We start from the raw sequence: 15,591 nt of genomic DNA, 5'->3' as shown, positions 1-15,591 counted from the left end.
GTGCAAAATGCACATGCAACGGCCACGTGCCATGGCAACAACATGACGTACAGCACGTTAAGTTACATTTCAAGACTTTCAGAGGCCTTTCTCTCTCTCTCTCTCTCTCTCTCTCTCTCTCTCTCTCTCTCTCTCTCTCTCTCTCTCTCTCTCTCTCTCTCTCTCTCTCCATGCCAGGAGATAATAAAACACCTTTCTCACCAGGTAAAATGCTGCCTAGGGCATTAAATTCCTCAGGGCCAGCACTGAGTACAGCTGTAAAAACAAAACAAAAACATCTAAACATAGTTGACCCTATTGTAAAGTAATCGGTCGGGTTTATCAAATTAATGCAGTTTTAACATAATTCAGCACGGTTTCAAGAGATAACATTAACACACCAAGAGATAACATTAACTTCAATCAAACAGCAAGTGAGATACTATACTACTTCAAACACACACACACACACACACACACACACACACACACACACACACACACACACACACACACACACACACACACACACACACACACACACACACACACACACACAGTCTAATGACCGAAAGGTTGTGCACCTTATTATACCATATATAATCTTTACACACACAGTAGCACTACTTTAGTCAGTCAGCATCATGAGATAATTACTACGACTCACCTAATGCTTCAGAGGTTAACAGAGAACGCACTTCCAACTTGTATTACATGTACATTGTTTAAGTCATTGGTTCTCAAAGTCAGTTCCAGGGACCCCCAGGGGCGCGAGTGTGCGTGAAGAGGGTCATTTGCGCGTGTCTCACGCTCATAGGCTCTATTCACAGCAGCCGTATTATAAAGACTGTTACAGGCTCGGGCTGTGTCAGAGAGCGTTTGTGGGTGTAACGACATGCACAAACACAGGTTGAGGAATTCCCCACTGGCAAGTGGCCAGGGCATTTATTAAATAAAAACAGTTCAGGAAAAAAAAAACTAAAAGTCTCTGTCCCTCTCTGGGAAATAAACTATGTCCTCTCCGTCCGTAGAGCACTCCTGCTCTCCTCCTGCTCTACACACACTGCCATCAAACATTTCTTCTCTCTTGATTTCAACCTGGCCCAGGTGGGTGTAGCCTCTCTGCAGTCCTTAGATTGGCAGCGGTTGGAGCCAACGAGAGGGAATGTAGGAGGCCCCTATCACCATGCCTCTCACCCTGTCCCTCACCCCACTACAAGACATTCACAGGTGTTACCTATGATACTAATGAAGGCTCTGTTCCATTCTGGGTCATAACAGAGTCAGGGTGCTGATGTTGTTGCATGTTGGCTCACTGGAAACACTCTGCTACACCAGTGGGTCTACAGTTGGGGTCCAGGGACCCTCATGGGGGCCCATTGCGGGTTTTGTACACTCTCAGAATTATGGGGGTCGGGGAAACCACTGTGCTACACTAAATGGAACAGAGCCTTCATTAGTATCATTGGTAACACCTGTGAAGGAAGTGATAATATGGCTGCTGTGCATAGAGCCTATAGACGGGTTTCCGCGCGACGTCATCACAGAGCAGAATGCGCAATCTGCACATGCTTGGGGTAGAACGAACCCGGAAGCGCCGTTCACTCTGATGTTGTGTTCGGGAGTTAGATAGGCATAATGCTGCTATTATGGGCATAATAGGCATAATGCTGCTATTATATACAAATAAAGGACAAACAGATCCAACTTCCGACAAATCATTTTTATTGAGTGAACAAGATATTACAAACTGCATAATTTAATCTACTTTCATTAAACCCGGTGAAGACCATTTCTTTTATGAATGGACATTTGACCAGAGCTGCTGCGGGTAATAGCGCCCTCTATAGGCTCACTTTAGAAATTGCATGCAAATCCCTCTCTTACGCGCGCAGCATCCTCTCATGTTTACAAACAGGAAACCCGTCTATTGCGTGAGAGTTGGCAGCTCTGCGCACAACTAGTGTTGCCGTGGCTTGGTTTGTGGCCTCAGGGCTCCGTCCAGACCAGATGGAACCGGTCCTGACAACAATTACCACTGATCTCAGTGTCACTTCATCCCCCCCTGCACAATAAGCCTGTATTATCAACACAATAAACCTGTATTATAACAGCGTTTCAATTCGTTGACATGTCAGGTGGAAATGTACTGACACACTACACTGTCTCTCTGCATTCTATGTCTGTGTGTACCTTGTTTACTGTAAGTCACTCTGGATAAAGAGCGTCTGATGAATGCCTACAGTGTACATTGTAACCACTTAACCCATTAAGACCGGGAACGTATCTACAAATGTCTTCTACATCATAACAGTTTTCTGACACACTTATGTTGCTATAATATCAGTGGCTCTCAAACTTTTTCATGTCAAGGACCCCCAAAAATGTCATGTATGTGACCGCGGACCCCCATCTGAAAATACTTTGCTCCAGGGACCCCCAGAAGCAAAGATTTGAGGAAAAAAAATCCCTTTAAAAATATATGTATTCCCAGATTTGCACACATTTTCACGATTTTTCAAAAATAGCAGATCTACAAGCTCATAGCGGGGCACTCGGTACAGCACTATGAGCTTGTATATCTGCTATTTTTTGAAAAGCCAAAGTGTAAAAGAATGCTTTTAGATAATCTCTAAAATGACACATTATGCGTTCCCGGTCTTGATGGGTTAAAACTAAATCAAAAGTAGCGAAAATAGGCGATCTACAAGGGCTTGTAGATTGGCTATGTTTTGCTACTTTCGTGCGACACTGTAGTACGATGAAGAGTAGGACATCGACTGACAGCAACGATTGTATCCTCTTTAGAACAGATGTGTACAGTAAAAGCTTGTCGTTGAACACTTGATACTGAGGCGTCGTCTCATTCTCAGCCCTGAGGTCATGTTCTGCTACTGTTTCTATCATGTGAACGTTGACCTCGCTTTGTTGTGTGTGGTGAGTTCTTTACCATACGCATAGTTTCAGTAGCGGCTGGTGGTGGTGATTTTGGGTGGTGGGGGGCTATAAGACTTCCATTATACTATATGATACCCATAGTTCACCCTGCAGCAGCAACAGCATCACATTCCAGATACCAAGTTACAGCAATGACTACTACTACTGTAGGCTATCTATACTTTGTTGGGAACGCATCTGTGTCATTTTTAGATTTCTTTGGCTATTCAAAAATAGCCGATATACAAGCTCATAGCACCGAGTGCCGCGCTATGAGCTTGCAGATATTATTTTTTTTAAATTGTGTTTTAAAGCAAACTTTTTAAATGGTGTTTTAAAGTAACTTTTTTTTTAACTCTGTTACAACTTCTGAGGGGGTCCCTAGAACAAAATATTTTGAGACGGGGGTACACGGCCGAATACCTTTAATCTTTGAGCACCATTGATATTATAGCAACACACATTTTTTCAAAAAACTGATAGAAGACATTTGTAGAATCCCCAGAAGCAAAAATTTGAGTTAAAAATGTTTTCTTTAAAAAATACATATACATATACACATATAAGATTTGCACACAATTTCCACGATTTTTCAACAAAGAAAAATAGCAGATCTACAAGCACATACACAAAAATGTGTTCCCGGTTTGAATGAGTGAACGTTGTTCGTGTGTGCAGATAGATGCTCTTACATCATGATTATTGGTGGTGGTGGCAATACTAATAATTTGAGCCTGGGTGTATTGAGGGTCACACAAGAATAACATGCACTTTGTAAACAAAATAAGACCAGAACCAGACAATTAATTTAAAAGGTTGATTAGTACAGTCTGCTTGAGGTGTAAAAAAAACCCTACTTCTTCCACCACTGGTGTGACGTATTGATTGCATTAGACAAAGAAGTTGAGAGGAGAGTAAAAAAGAAAATGCAACAATCATGTTCCCATTATTGTACAGTACTTGAGTAAATATACTTGGTTACAGTACGTTACACCACTGCCAGCCACATCTCTACACTGCACTGAGTGCACTCTGTACAATCCTCACTATTAGTTCAACTCAAATGAAATGTCCATTTCCATTTGTACACTCCTGTAATCATTGCTGTAGAGTGTTTGTTCAGTAATAAAGGTCTCCCTGTCTCTCCAGCTCTTTAGTAAACAGATTATTGCTTTGTCAGGTGGGTTACAAATGTCATCCAATCAGGAGAGAGAGCGACACAAAGGTAATTTGTCAGCTTGTGTTCCAGTTGCAGTTTTGTCTGCAAAATGTTCTGTTTCATCACTTCCGTGTTTATGCTGTATGAGTTATCTCTCCTGATTGGATGAAATTGTTATCCGGGCCTGAAAAAAAAAATCTGTTTACTAAAGAGCTGAAGAGGGGAGACCCATGTTACTGAACAAACACACACACACACACACACACACACACACACACACACACACACACACACACACACACACACACACATATATATATATATATATATATATATACATATATATATATATCAGTCACGGGCGAACAAAATCCGTCCAAAAAAACATTTTGAAAATACAAAATGTGTTTACATTTGACAGTTACACACACACACACACACACACACACACACACACACACACACACACACACACACACACACACACACACACACACACACACACACACACACACACACACACACACACACACACAGAGAGAGAGAGAGGGGGAGAGAGAGAGAGAGAGAGAGAGAGAGAGAGAGAGAGAGAGAGAGAGAGAGAGAGAGAGAGAGAGAGAGAGAGAGAGAGAGAGAGAGAGAGAGAGAGACTTTACAAATCCCCGAAGGGAAGTTCAGGCATCCCATAGCTCATACAGGCATACAGTAAGGTTAGTTAAAAAATATACTATGAATAAGCATAAATAGCATTAAAAAAGGTGTCACTGGGAATAATCCTTTGTTATTGCACATAGCCAAACTGTAAGTAAAACTAGTCCAGTTCATAAGCCTAGCTGCACAAGCTGGTGCACATATAGACCCATAAATAACTCACAACAAGCTCCAGTTCATAAGCCTAGTGGCTGGTCATGGAGTTAAAGAGCCTAATTGCTGTTGGGACTAAAGTGTTCTTAAACCGTTCATTCTCGCAGAGCATTGAACAGAACAGATTTAAAAAAATATATATACCACTTATATCGTTGGTTCTCAAAGTGGGGTCCAGGGACCCCCAGGGGTACCTGAGGGGGTTCCAGGGGGTCCCCAGCTAAATGATGGACAGGAACCAAATGGACCCTTATGGGTCTGTAACTCTGAGTGTACAAATGGGGTCCATTTGGACCCTAACGGGGTCCCAGAGGTATAAATGCCATTAAATGGGGTCCGTAGCCTAATGCATGTCAAACTGGGGGTCCTTGAAATTAAAATGGTTGAGAATCACTGCTAGAGAGCCGTAAAAACCTTCTCTTATTGGGGTCCCTGGCTTATCTTTTCAAATGGGGGTCCGCGGGCTAATAAGTGTAACTTTGGGGGTCCTTGACATGAAAACGTTTGAGAACCACTTACTTATATCACTCACATGACCCTTTTCCCTGTTCTGGGATGAACATTTAGCGAAAACAGCAGATATGTCAAAGTAAGTAAATGGCTTGAATTCAATATTTGTTTCATTATTTGTAAACCTTTAGCCAAGGTATGGCACTTAAATGGTTAATGTAGCCTATGTTTTGTAACAAGAATCTTAATTGTAACTTATAACTAAACTTTTCAAATACTTGTCGACTCGTGAAGTAAAATGTCCAATTTCTGCCCCATAGATGCAGTGGAGTAGACATATAAAGTATTGACAAATTGATATATTCAAGTAAAGTAAAAGTTCCTCAAAAGTGTACTTAAGTACACTACTTGAGTAGATGTACTTAGTTTCTTTCCACCAGTAAAGATAAGCATTGAAACAAGACAGTTGCCCAAACAGTGTACAATGTGGTTCAACACTGACACCTAGAGGTATTTTTTAGTCATTGTCAGTAGGGGCAACCACAGGTTACAGCTCTTGGAAAGAAGCTATTGTTCAGCCTGTTTAATATTCATACACTACAGGTTACTTATTCAAATGATCTGGCTACATTCAGTGGTGGAAAAAGTACTATTTTTTTCTACTTAAGTAAAGGTATCAATACTGCAATATAGAAATACTCTGTTACAAGTAAAAGTCCGGAATTCAAAATTTACTTGAGTAAGAGTACAAAAGTATTGGCATCAAAATGCACGTAAAGAACGAAAAATGGATAGTAAGTCAGAATGTCCCATTTCAAGTTTTCAAAATGTATAAACATCTTTTGAAAATAGCAGATCTACAAGCTCACAAAGCGTCACATCATGACCCATTGTGAGCTTGTAGATCAGCCATTTTTAAATAGCCAAAAAATATTTAGAGCGGTTAAGTGTGTAGTATATTGTACAAGTGTGAAACATAGTTGGAAGGTCCAGACAGGTCCAGATATATATATATATATATATATATATATATATATATATATATATATATATATATATATATATATATATATATATATATATATATATATATATCGGTCACGGGCGAACAAAATCCGTCCAAAAAACATTTTGAAATACAAAATGTGTTTACATTTGACAGTTACACACACACACACACACACACACACACACACACACACACACACACACACACACACACACACACACACACACACACACACACACACAGAGAGAGAGAGAGGGAGAGAGAGAGAGGGAGAGAGAGAGAGAGAGAGAGAGAGAGAGAGAGAGAGAGAGAGAGAGAGAGAGAGAGAGAGAGAGAGAGAGAGAGAGAGAGAGAGAGAGAGAGAGACTTTACAAATCCCCGAAGGGAAGTTCAGGCATCCCATAGCTCATACAGGCATACAGTAAGGTTAGTTAAAAAATATACTATGAATAAGCATAAATAGCATTAAAAAAGGTGTCACTGGGAATAATCCTTTGTTATTGCACATAGCCCATCTGTAAGTAAAACTAGTCCAGTTCATAAGCCTAGCTGCACAAGCTGGTGCACATATAGACCCATAAATAACTCACAACAAGCTCCAGTTCATAAGCCTAGTGGCTGGTCATGGAGTTAAAGAGCCTAATTGCTGTTGGGACTAAAGTGTTCTTAAACCGTTCATTCTCGCAGAGCATTGAACAGAACAGATTTAAAAAAATATATATACCACTTATATCGTTGGTTCTCAAAGTGGGGTCCAGGGACCCCCAGGGGTACCTGAAGGGGTTCCAGGGGGTCCCCAGCTAAATGATGGACAGGAACCAAATGGACCCTTATGGGTCTGTAACTCTGAGTGTACAAATGGGGTCCATTTGGACCCTAACGGGGTCCCAGAGGTATAAATGCCATTAAATGGGGTCCGTAGCCTAATGCATGTCAAACTGGGGGTCCTTGAAATTAAAATGGTTGAGAATCACTGCTAGAGAGCCGTAAAAACCTTCTCTTATTGGGGTCCCTGGCTTATCTTTTCAAATGGGGGTCCGTGGGCTAATAAGTGTAACTTTGGGGGTCCTTGACATGAAAACGTTTGAGAACCACTTACTTATATCACTCACATGACCCTTTTCCCTGTTCTGGGATGAACATTTAGCGAAAACAGCAGATATGTCAAAGTAAGTAAATGGCTTGAATTCAATATTTGTTTCATTATTTGTAAACCTTTAGCCAAGGTATGGCACTTAAATGGTTAATGTAGCCTATGTTTTGTAACAATAATCTTAATTGTAACTTATAACTAAACTTTTCAAATACTTGTCGACTCGTGAAGTAAAATGTCCAATTTCTGCCCCATAGATGCAGTGGAGTAGAAATATAAAGTATTGACAAATTGATATATTCAAGTAAAGTAAAAGTTCCTCAAAAGTGTACTTAAGTACACTACTTGAGTAGATGTACTTAGTTTCTTTCCACCAGTAAAGATAAGCATTGAAACAAGACAGTTGCCCAAACAGTGTACAATGTGGTTCAACACTGACACCTAGAGGTATTTTTTAGTCATTGTCAGTAGGGGCAACCACAGGTTACAGCTCTTGGAAAGAAGCTATTGTTCAGCCTGTTTAATATTCATACACTACAGGTTACTTCAAATGATCTGGCTACATTCAGTGGTGGAAAAAGTACTATTTTTTTCTACTTAAGTAAAGGTATCAATACTGCAATATAGAAATACTCTGTTACAAGTAAAAGTCCGGAATTAAAAATTTACTTGAGTAAAAGTACAAAAGTATTGGCATCAAAATGCACGTAAAGAACGAAAAATGGATAGTAAGTCAGAATGTCCCATTTCAAGTTTTCAAAATGTAAAAACATCTTTTGAAAATAGCAGATCTACAAGCTCACAAAGCGTCGCATCATGACCCATTGTGAGCTTGTAGATCAGCCATTTTTAAATAGCCAAAAAATATTTAGAGCGGTTAAGTGGTTAATGTATTTTTAGTGATGAAAATCTAAATCTAAAAAGTAACTAGTAACCAAAGTTTTCAAATAATTGTAGTGGAGTAAAAGTGCAATATTTGTGGAGTAGAAGTAAAAGTACTGAAAATTGGAAATAATATTCCACTGAAGTAAAAAATACCTAAAAATTGTACTTAAGTACAGTACTTTAGTAAATGTACTTAGTTACTTTACACCACTGGCTACATTCAGTGATGGACAAAGTACTGTACTTTACTTTTTGTGGGTAGCCTACTTATAATGACTTTCACTCCACTACATTTCAAAGACAAATACTGTAGTTTGACAACATTACATAGGAAGGCTGCCACGTTAACAAGTAACTTCTGAATTGAATGGCGTCTGTGGCACTGTGAAAGCAATACATACATTAATTGATATTAAACAAACAAATATGTACTTGCACTTGTACTTTTGAATACTTTAGTATTGTTTTAATCAATTACTATAGTACTTTAAGCTAAGTAACATTTAGACCAATCAACATTTAGACCGAGCAACCTTTACTTGCTGTTGAGTACATAATGAGTACATTGACCATGTATTATATTATATCTACAGTATACTTTGAGCACTGGAGTTGAGCACTTTGCCCAGTGGGCTACTGCTTATCTTTGTATTTATTTTCGTCTGTCTGTCTGTCTGTCTGTCTGTCTGTCTGTCTGTCTGTCTCAGCATTCATTGACAGCTGTTGTAGAAAATTATGAAAATTCTCCTGCTCCAACAAGAACGCAAAGATGACGAAAGTAAGAGCAGCTTGAGAAAGCACAGCAAAGACAATGTTACCAAGCCATGTCATTGATGGAAGCGGAAGCTTTACTTGAGGATTTACGAGACCATCGGGCAGTGCTGAAGAGTGAGCAAGGTTACCTCAACAGGACATCTGCAGCAGCCAGAGAGACACCGTCTTACACTTGTTGGCTTATTAGACATGGTTTACAACATCGAATGTTATACTCAATGTTCTACTCAGTGTTAGTTTAATGCATGTCAACATGTCCTGACTTACTTTGAATGTGTTCAACTCTCTCACAGGCTCCGTTAAGCAGCTCTGAGTCATCTGATGATTGATGTCCAACTACCAGGGTCCTATGGACATCGAAGAGGTAGAACCTGTGGGAACTTTCTGCTTATATTTAATTGGTCGTTATGCCAATTGATTCCTCCCGACACACATTTCTGTGTTGTCACTGCGATTGTATCCTACTGACTCACCTGCCAGTGAGGAGCCCCCACCGGGAGGACATAGAGCCTTCGTTCTACTCCTCCCGCTCAACACTCCCCGCTGACAGGTGCCGCCCCAGCCCGTAGGAGTACGTGCAATGACCAATATCACCCACCCCGCCCGGCTTCCCTCCCCCGAACACGGGCCAATTGTGTTTGCGTAGACGCTCGACAAAACCGGATGCACCACGGTGGATTCAAACCCACAACCTCCGTGGTAGTGGGCAGTGACTTTACCACTGCGCCACCCGATCGCCTACATTTACCATAGTTAAGATAGTTTGAGGTTGTATTTAGAGCTGCTGAGTGTGGAGTTTGAGAATGTACCTATAGTTGAATTGTTAAAAATGTGTATTCATAAAATCTCATACCTTTACAATAATAGAAACAGACGACATAAACCTAGAACAGACTAGGAAGTCCTTAAATCCTCACTTTAGAAATGTGCAGTACATCCCTGTATACACTTATACTGCATGATGTTTTTGTTACTGTTGAGTGAGACATCAATGTCGCACATTAAGCAAATCATCTGGGGACCCGCCTGGGGGTCCCGAGTCTGGGGACCCTCCTGGGTGAACCGAGTCCGACCCACCGGTAGAGAATCACTGGTCTACACCGTCCCCAAGACCAACCAGTAGGGCTCAGCAGTGGCAGGGACTACATGGTGGAATGGACCCTTCGCTAAGCCCCACCCACTCCACTCTGTGACTGATGGTGCGAAGTTAGTCACACCCAGGCCTGGCAGTAACGGCAATCTCTGCTTCTCACCCATTGACTTGCATGTTAAATGATGGCTTTTCCCCTTAAAAATAATCGATCATTTCAGGAGCAAGAGCTTCAAAATCTCTTCTAAATCTAGTCAACAAGGCCTGCAGTAGGCTATGCACTGGACAAATGTGCATGACATTATTTCAATAAACTAAAAACATGGCAAATGTTAGAGGGAGTAATAGCCATGGATACACGACGGTCGACTGTCACGACCGTCATGGATGAACTTCAACCTGGTGTTTGCACTTTCTCCATTTATGGCCCGTACATCTACATAAACGTTCATATTTCAAATATAAAGTGCTTATCCCATGACCACGGATGTTACATGTATATACGGGTTCTCAGAAGTACCTGTATCATCCCTATTGTTCAATAAAAAGCATGTTAATCTGATCGGTGGCCATTTTCTCCATATGCTTTCAACTGAGTGACCCTATCGGTTGGTAGGTGTATTGCACTCGAATACATTATGAGAAAATGGCCACTGATCGGATTAAAATGCTTTTCATTGAACAATACAGAATATACGGGTACTTTTGAGAGTCCCGTGCATAATTGTAACATCCGTGGCCATGGGGTAAGCACTTTATATTTAAAATCTGAACGTTTATATAGATGTACGGACCATAAATGGAGAAAGTGCAAACACCAGGTTGAAGGTGATCCTTGACTGTAACAGGAGTTTTCATGTACCGCAGGGACTGCAGTAGCAGTTAATAAATAGACGAACAAATGAATTAATATACATTAACGTGCGGAATCTGAAACAGGCAGCGCTGTGATTCTGACTTTTGTTACGATTACGGTGATTAGTAGCCTATTATTGACACCACCTGGGCGAGTGAGTCGTGTAACTTTCCCGACGTTAAGCTGTGTACAGTATGTGTTCAACAACACAGACATGAAGCCTTGCAGTTTAAGTGCAGATTTCAGCTTGGGAAAAGCAGCCTCCAACGGATTTGGGTACGTGGTTCATAGTCACCATTACGTTATCGTGGTATTCCTATTCTTGCCATTATGTTGGAAATTATTGTGTGTGCGCGGACGATATAACACTGACAGCTACGGCAGGTGACGAAATACGATACGATACGATAATACTTTATTGTCAGTTTGCACTGAAATTTGTCTTGCGACCCAAACAGCCATGTATGCAACATATAACAGTACACACATTTGACATGACACAAGAAAACAACAAAATACAAAATACATACATAAAGACATGCAAAGACAAGAGCAATGTCCACCACTCAGCCTACCCCTGGCCTATAACTCCTGATTAAGCCTCAATGTCGTCTGATGGACAAAGGACCTCTTCAGTTTGACCTTATTGTATGTTGGAACACCATATCTCCTTCCTGAAGGCAGCAACCTATATTCTCCATACAAAGCATGGCTAGTGTTTGAAGTGATATTCCTTGCAAACCTTATCATACTGTTATTATACGTAGATGTATAGAGCCTCTGAAGTGGTTGTCCAACAATCTTTGAACAAATGTTCACTTGCTGCAGCAGTTGTGACTTTAAAGCTACAGACAAACATCCATACCAGGTGGTACTACAGTACTGCAGAACACTCAATAATAACAGAAGTGAAAAACAAAAGAAGAATCTGTCTACTAGCACCAAAAGATCTCAGACGGCGAAGGAAATAGACTCTTTGTTTTGTCTTCTTACCCACTGATTCAATCTGGTCTTTCCATGACAGAAGGTGGCCAATTACTTCTAGGTATGTATACGAACATACCTGGTTGATCTGTTCACTATGAATAGTAATGGGGGATCTGTGTATCTCTATTGGAGCACCAAAAACAATCTCTTCTGTCTTTTTTGTGTTAACGATAAGAGCGTTGTTATCACTCCACTCCACCACCTTATTTACTCTGTGTTGGTGCAGTCCAGGATCACTGGAACTATCCAGAAGAGAAATCAAAACTGTATCATCAGAGCACTTTAGAATGTATTGGTCTGGTTTGTCAGTGCGACATTCAGACAGACATTCCTCAGTACGACAGCTGTCAGTATAAAGGGTGAAACGTACAGCTGAGCTTACACAATCCTGGGGAGCACCAACATTAGTGGTTAATGCTGCGGAGAGGGTTTTGTTCACTTTCACCCTCTGTACTCTGTTAGTAAGGAAGGAAGCATACCAGTGAATTAAGTATGGATTCAGTTCCAACTGTACCATCTTTGACACCAGAATATCAGACTGTATTGTATTGAAGGCTGACGAGAAGTCTAAGAACAGCACCCTTGATGATTCTTATTAGACTTATCTAGGTGTTTTGTAATGAAGTGGACCAGTGTGACAACCGACGAAAGCTTGCCAGACCTATGCCAGGCTAACAACGGTTGCTAAGCTGGCATTGGACAATCACTTGTGGGGTGGGGTTTAGCGAAGGGTCCATTGCTTGAGAAAAGAGAAAAGTAAACTAAAGAAAACTTGGATCTGCAGCCATGGAATATATGTCTTATTTTTTCTTCATCTCTCATTTTAAAGTTTTTACACAATATATTTGATAGAAGCAGCTTATGTCCAAAGCCCTACTAGTACTAGTACTAGTCTGGCAGCAAATAAACCTTGGACAAAGTTTGCAGTCAGGGCATGATAATGATTGCATGTCCATGACAAAATTACTTTCTTGCACAGTAAAACATTAGTAGTCTGGTGGGAAGGGGGGGGGGGGGGGGGGGGGGGGGTTAATTTAATAACTTGCGTGTATCAGTTGTGTTTGTATTGTTCATATAATTTACCGTTTGTTGTGTGTTTAGTGTTGCCATCGTGTTTTAACGGTGTCTCTCTGCAACGTGTGTTGTTGTTGTTAGCCAGCCAACTAGTTCTGTAGGCTAACACAGCTTTTATACAAGGCACGTTATATTTCGCCATGGCTCACGCTCATTTTTAACAACAACTACAGCAATGAAGACACTTTAGCAACTACAGAATCAAGAAAGGCACCACAAAATTTATGAAGAAGACGGGCAGTTCTGCAGACTTTTGCTCAGTCCCTCGTTGCTCTGCATCATCTTCATTCTGTTCCATGAGTTTTCATGTTTTCCCATCTGATGCTGAGGTTCGAGCAAAGTGGCTTGTCAACATTAAAAGGGATGCCTTCACCGTCACTTCAAAGAGCAGGGTGTGTAGCAGGCATTTCCTCCCTGAAGACCTGAGCAAAACTACCGGTGGAGTCAATCGTCTCAGAAAGGGAGCATTGCCTGTACTTTTTGAATGGAATGGCTTTCAAGTCCGCCAGCGTGTGAGTCTTTGGGAGAGGAGAGAAAGACCAGTGGCAGTGGCTAACTGCACCGATCAGGCTGACAACAATGACGGGGATGGAGGTGCTGCAGCTGGAGGTAACTGGTCTGATTAACGTCTAAACTTAACACCAGAAATGCCCCCCCCCCCCCCAACAGTTTACATACATATATTGTTTTGCTACGTTTTATTGCTACTAATGCTGATGATGTCTAGGACAGGGGTCTTCAACGTTGTCAGGCCAAGGACCCCCTAACTGAGAGAGAGATGAAGCAGGGACCCCCTCTATATTGTATAAAATTGTGTTTCAGATTCAACTTTTTTGTTTACTTGGTCTGCTCTTTTTTCCCTCTACACCAAACACCTTTGCCAAAAGTAACAGATCTACAAGCTCACTGCGAGGCATTGTGAGCGTGTAGATCTGATATTTTTGGCTAAAGTTCTCCTCAGAAAAGTGATGCTAGGGTTCAAGTGGTTAAGGTAAAAAAAAAATCATATCACACAAAGATTTGGCGGACCCCCTGTAGTAACTCTGAGGACCCCCTAGGGGTCCCGGACCCCCTGTTGAAGACCCCTGGTCTAGGATATAGTATTGTATATTATTGTATGTCTTTAAATATCTCTATGAATTGAATACACAGGACCTCAATGGAAACAAGTCCTCAGGACCTTTTTGGGTTACCCTTATAGTTAGCCCAAGTGTATGACTGTACTCGTGCTGTTTGTATTTCTGTCCAATAAAGTATTCAATCAATCAGCAGATCAGACTGACAATGACGGGGATGGAGGGGCTGCACATGCAATGGAAGTGTGTGACCACGACTACTGCACAGCCCCTGAACCTGCCACAGTTGACCTGGCCTTGAGTGAGAGGGATGAAATGCAAGATAAAATCCGCCAACTGACGAAGCAAGTGGAGGACTTGACAGTTAAATCTCGGTTTGGGCTACGTAGATTTGAAGGCTCAGATTCACAGATTAGAGTCTTCACAAGGTTAGTATAACATGCACAAAGCATACCAATTTCACATGAATAACATTACTAAGTTATGATGTTGTAAATGCCATTATATGAAACCTTACTTGTATGCATGTGTCTTAATGTTCCTTAGATTTGCTAGCTATGAGCACCTGATGGCTTTTTGGTAACTCATAGAACCATCCACTGCCAACATCATCCGTGTAAAGTTATGCAAAAGTCTCAAAATATATACCAACCGCAAACACCTTTCCCCCTCAATTTGAGGATATCTTTTTTATGTTAACATTTCTTTTTTCAGAATAAATCGCTTAACTTCCCTCACGACCCCCTGCCAAACAAGCTAAACATGTAAGCAGACATCTGAGGACTTCGGCAGCTGTGAAAGTATTAAGTACACAAAAGATTCCAAGACCATTGTTATGATCGGGCTGTGGAACAATAAGAAGTGGGGGGGGAGGGGTAAACTAGTAGTTACTAACTACTACAGCAATCCATACTAGTCAATCAGGCCGTATTAAAGATAAGAGAAGAGGGAACATTTTTTTCAAAGCAAGCAAGTTCTCCAAACTCTTAATAGTAAATTCCGTGCCTCAAAAATTAAGTTTGAGAGACCGTTTTAAAAGGAGGGAGGGTTTGCCAGGCTAAGCGAGGTGTCACAGTCACAGACTTTGCCTGTCTTGTCTAGGTCTTGTATTTCTATGTTCCTGTTCTAGTTTTCATGGTTCTATGTTAATGTCTTCCCCAGGTGTTTCTAATGTGTAATCAGTCCTCCTGTGTGTGTATATAAGTCTTGTTCCCCAGTCAGTTCATGTCGAGTCATTGTTTGGTGTCACATCATGTTCAGTGTTAGTTTGTGATTTCTGTTCACCTTTATTGTTTATTAAAACACCCCACCATGGGTTTTTGAACACTACCTGCCTGGCTGTCCTGCTTTTGGGTCCT

The 15,591-nt window shown here is 41.0% G+C and overlaps 1 long non-coding RNA gene across 1 annotated transcript; it reads left to right on the top strand.

The window, feature by feature from the left end:
* The first annotated feature begins 13,148 nt into the window (after nt 1-13,148).
* On the top strand, nt 13,149-14,851 carry LOC311034908. Its single transcript, XR_014599645.1, has 3 exons — nt 13,149-13,766; nt 14,430-14,661; nt 14,780-14,851. It is a non-coding gene; the product is annotated as an uncharacterized lncRNA (long non-coding RNA).
* Nucleotides 14,852-15,591: the final 740 nt, after the last annotated feature.

The sequence above is a fragment of the Gymnoscopelus microlampas genome (assembly GCF_963454915.1).
Source record: "Gymnoscopelus microlampas genome assembly, chromosome: 19".
In the NCBI taxonomy this organism is placed as follows: Eukaryota; Metazoa; Chordata; class Actinopteri; order Myctophiformes; family Myctophidae; genus Gymnoscopelus; species Gymnoscopelus microlampas.
Note: the sequence above shows the minus strand (reverse complement) of the source record. Positions and strands in the feature narration are given on the sequence as shown.